Source organism: Pinus tabuliformis, chromosome 2_2 (assembly GCF_031772625.1).
Source record: "Pinus tabuliformis cultivar Carrire ecotype Pingquan chromosome 2_2, CPIR1, whole genome shotgun sequence".
In the NCBI taxonomy this organism is placed as follows: Eukaryota; Viridiplantae; Streptophyta; class Pinopsida; order Pinales; family Pinaceae; genus Pinus; species Pinus tabuliformis.
In genome coordinates, this window is record NC_142300.1 from 1,141,624,431 (window position 1) to 1,141,629,475 (window position 5,045).

Consider the following 5,045-nt stretch of genomic DNA (forward strand, 5'->3'; position numbering starts at 1 on the left):
TGAACGAGTATGGGTACACTTTGGGATCCCACAGTCTATCATTTCGGATCAGGATAGCAGGTTCCTCAGTACATTTTGGTCTAGCCTCTGGTCGATGTTGGACACCAAACTCACTAAGTCCACAGCCTTCCATCCTCAAACTGATGGCCAGACTGAGGTCGTCAACAGGATGATCGTACACATTCTATGCATGTACAACTCAAAGCATCCACGCACATGGGACGAGAGCCTCCCCTATGTTCAGCACAGCTACAACCGGGCTCTCCACAGCTCGACTGGCGACAGCCCCTTTCAGGTGGGATTGGGATTCCAGCCACTATGTCCCATCGATGTGGCCATGCCATTTGCAGCTACTCACGCAGATTCTGCTCATGTCCAGTCTGAAACAGATAAGGCAAACAGCTTCATTGAGCACATCCAACATATTCGCCAACAGGTCCATGACATTCTGGAGAAATCAAATGCCAAGTACAAGCAGCGACATGATCAACATCGGGTGCTACACAAGTTTCGAGTGGGCGACAAAGTCTGGTTGCATTTGCAAGAGGAACGCCTTACCGGAGCCTATCAGAAACTTAGACCACTCCGATATGGCCCTTACACCATTACGAAGGCTGTGGGAGACAATGCATTTGAGCTCAGCATTCCCCCATTCCTTGGCCTGCACCCGGTGTTCAATGTCGACCGCCTTCGGCCATACTTTCCACCATTATTAGACACGTCCGACATTGCAGAACAACTCACACCCACAGAGTTAAATCCAGCTTGCATGGAACAAGCTGCAACTGATCGGATCATGGACACACAGATCAAGCACACTCGCCAGCAGAATATCCAACTGTATTGAGTTGTTAAAGCAGGACAACTCCTTCACCAGGGCAAGTGGCTCACCAAGGACCAAGTGCAGCAGAAGTTCCCTCACCTCATGGAGGAACTCAACGCAATGGGGACCATTGCTTCCTAAGGGGGGAGGAATGATCCAGGTGGATATTGGTGGCCACCCGCTAATTCCACTTGGATCCCCTCTTGTGCTTCTTACAGTTTTTTCAGTTTCCTTAATTATAGCACAGTTTACTATTTTTAGCAGTTTTTCGGGTCCTAAACTTCCGGAGCCGTTTTGAGGCCCTAAACGACGTTTTTTGGGAAATCCACGGCCAGCGATTTTTCTAATAAAAATCATCTTTTTCGTCGTAGTCCTTAGAGAGATCTTTCCAACGGGCTATCATGCACGTCAAACGGAGATAGTACGACCAATTCGCAACCCCGGGAAGTTGATGTACCAACTTACCCAAAAACGAGGCCCACAATTTGGCATTTCATATTCTAGGGTTAGGTTTTGGAATGTGAAGGGTTTTCCATTGTTTCTCAACAATAAATAGGCCTTCGAGCCTCATTGTAAGACAGTTTAGAGGCATGTAGCCACCACATCTCTTCTCAGAGATAAGCTACCATCGCCCTAGCTGGTTTATTTCCATTTCTGTTTGTAAGCATATTTCAGTATTTTACAGTAATGAATTGAGGTATTATTTCCGATGCATATCTGTCTTTATGGTTATCTCTGTATTTTATTGCGTTCCTATTTAAATCCGGATCAGAGGAGTTGAAGAGGGAAAGAAATCTCAGGGATCCTCTTCAAACAGCTGAAAACATCAAAAGCTAAAGAAAACCCTAGGTATAGCACTGCATTTTCAATGGATTCTACCTTTTCCCTTGTTTTTTTAGTTAAGAAGAAACAAGATAGATAATGGCATACATAACACATAAGTAAATTCACAATTACTGAAGGAAGCACTATACCAAAACAAAATGCCACATGAATCCCAAAGAATGCTGCAAACCCTGGTCTCAATTCCTTAGCCAAAATGCTGATATGAGTATACAATGAAGCTCCTTGGTTTCTCAAAAGTCCAACCATGCTAATGACTGAGAGATCACAAGATATAGACAAACCATAACTCATCCTAACCTCTAGTGGTCGAGCTCACAAGTTTAGGAGCTGTTCCAACTAATTTTGATTTAGCTCTGACCTCGAACTATGCCTTCACTATTCTATCTATTATTACTTCTCTTTACACTTAGAGCTTCGCCCTATTTATACAATCCCATGGTTTGTGGACCATGGGTAGGCCGACACTACTTTACATTAAATTACAATATTTTAGGGTGGACAACCCTATGACTCATCTTAGACTTCGCACTCCATGCTCGCAATTCATGGAGTCTTACAATATACTTGACCAAACTTGGGCTTTGAGCCAAAAAAACATGCTGTAGGGGATCCCATGCCCAACAATTTCTACCTATGGGGCCAAGAATTTCTGAGACCTTACAAGATTTTGCCATTGTTTTAAGGAAGGAATACAAAGAGTTTCCTTCATATATCCTTCAAGCAAAGATTTTATTTAAGACATCATTTGTGCATCTCCATATCCTCTTCCTTGAGCCATACAAACCTTTCTGAGATTTCTTCTTCACTGTTGCAATTAATGCTTTCAATATTGCAGTTACAAACATCGGAATATTTACAAGAACAATGATTAGTAATCAACAAGGCTTCTTGTTGAATCATTTAGGTATATCTTCAGAATCTATTTCAAAATTTGAAGTTTATTTACTTGAATAACAACATCCTTCATCTAGAACATGGACTTCTTTTGTTTTAAAATGAAAAGGATGATGCAGACATTGACTGTATTGTGTCTGTCTGAGCCGCACCTATTACAGTGAGCAAAGACGATCTGTTGTGAACTTTCTACCTTTTCATTGATCATTTCAAGTCTTTCTTGTGATTCTTTTCCTTTAAATTTCTTGCAGGCTTCTCCTTGTGCACATCTATTTCTTTGGTGGCTTAATTTCCCACACAACCAACAAGTAAGACTTTTTCTAGAATTTCTTTGTAGGTTACATTTCATGGAGCAATGAGAAAAAGCCGTGAGGTCCTTGAATTTGTGTTTATTGGGAACTAAAGTGCAAAAGGTAACATCAACAGCTTTCATGATCATTTTCAATCTCCTTGATTCATACATTCCTTCCTATATATCATATTCGATTGTTGAGTAGTAGGCCGACAAGGCTATGACAATAGATTGTTGAATGGAAGGCCTGCAAGGCTATGACAATAGATTGTTGAATAGTAGGCCTACAAGGCTATGCCAATAGATTGTTCATTATGTAGACTATGACATTCATTAAGGATTCAGATCTCTTCTATTGCATATACCTAACGCTAAATACATGCCTAGGTGACTGTTATGAAGTAAAATGGTCACCTAAGGCTACATTCTTGATTTTTAAAAATTCATCAACGTTTAGTTATATTGCATACCTGAGTGAAAGATGGTGGTTATGTAGGTTTGTCAGGACCATAAATTCTATACTAATTGAAAGGTTGATCGAATTGTTAACTTGAACATATTATCAACTACTTATTGAGTTGTGTTGAATGACAAGGTCGTTCTCTCACAGATCAAGCAGGATTACCTTATTATTGATGCAAATATCTAATGGAAAACAATAGAGCTTCATCTTATGCTATTCTCTATGGATTAAGTACCAAATAAGTGTTAGATTACTGGAAAGTAGCATAGATTTTACTACCTCTTCCACTTCTTTGGTAGATATCCCTTTTCAGCGAGCTTCATTTTTCTCTTAGGTAACAAAAGACAGAATGTGATGGGTTTTTTTTGTATAACATTTGAATGACACAGAAGCTAAATATCACATGCAGAAGCTAAATTGCATGTTGGGCATGATGAATTTGTTTTCTGTTGACTCAGATGCTATGGTTTTTTTCTGCAATTTCACACACAGATGCTAAATTGCACACACAATTTTTTCATATGGTAAATTAATTGAAGGTTTGGAAGATTAAAAATAACAGAAAAAATAAAGGAAATAAATGAAATTTATACTATAAATTAATGAAAGATTTAAAAAATTAGAAAGAAAATACTTGAATTACTCCAACCTAATTATAATCTGTACATTATATGATTGAGTGAATCCAGCTGTAGATGCGTAGAATGAAAGGTTATGAAGCAATTGTGAGGTGGTTTTATATATTTGTGTTGTTGAATTTGATTGGAAAGGAGGATTGACATGGATTGTTTTTTTCCAAATTCAGATGTGTGTTTTGGATTGATTTGAATGTCATCCAATGGTTGATAAAATCTTATTGTTGATCCTTGTGCTTTCCTTTGTGTTTTCTTGTGTTTAATTCTTGAATCTTGTCTTTAATTCGTGAATCTTGTGTGTTAGTGTCATTTATTGCTTTGAGTAGGTTGCATTGATGAACATATATGAAATTATGGCTGACACATTCATTCTCTATTCTTGTGTAGATAACAATGAACTTTAGGCATAACTGCTCCAGTTTATAGTTATCTAGGTTGGTCTGATGTGATATGTGTCATGTTGGATAATATGGGAGGCTAGTAGTTGCTTGTTAATTTTGTCTTGTTTTCTAAAACGGATATGGAGGTACTTGGGACATCATGTCTTGTCAAATTGTCATACTAAAGGCTAGTGTTGGACAGTTGTAAGCCAAATTAGTATATGGACCCATTTTGGACATATTTGAATAACTTATATAACTTAATATTATCTATTTGTGTTTTAATTATGAATTTTATTTTGTCATGTTTTGATGGTTGTGTGGGACCAGTACTATAACAACTATTGGTTCCTGCACAACAATATAAGTCTCTCCCCTAAAGCACATTTATATTAAAAATTTGTTACATAAGGGTTATCCATATGAAAGGTTTCGTATTCATTGTTTTTTGAATTATATAAACTGTTATTTAATGTTTTGTAAATTAATTGAATATATATATTTTTTTTTGTATAATCTAATTAATTAGTTTATAATTAATTGATTAAATTTATTTGTATATAATTAAATTAATTAAATTTAATTGTACGGTTTGAATATTAATTTAATAATTTTAATCAATTTGTATATAATTAGTTAAGAATTGTAATTAATTATTATTTAATTAACTCTAATTGTACAATTAATTAAGATTATATTTCTTTTAATTAAA